The following is a 218-nucleotide window of genomic DNA, read 5'->3' as shown; positions in this document are numbered from 1 at the left end:
GCATACCCAAATTATCCCGTCCATTAGTTCTGTCTCCATATCGAATCACTGAATTTTGCCATATCAATCATGACTAATTCAACAATGATCACCAACATTGACACAACTAAATGACATAGATACATCATGAAATGTGTAGCATGAAAATCACATGAATATGATCTGTACATGACAATTTTCAACTGGTCCTACTTAACTGTAGTGAGATCCTTAATAAT

This window comes from Lupinus angustifolius, chromosome LG13 (genome assembly GCF_001865875.1).
Source record: "Lupinus angustifolius cultivar Tanjil chromosome LG13, LupAngTanjil_v1.0, whole genome shotgun sequence".
NCBI lineage: Eukaryota > Viridiplantae > Streptophyta > Magnoliopsida > Fabales > Fabaceae > Lupinus > Lupinus angustifolius.
Note: the sequence above shows the minus strand (reverse complement) of the source record.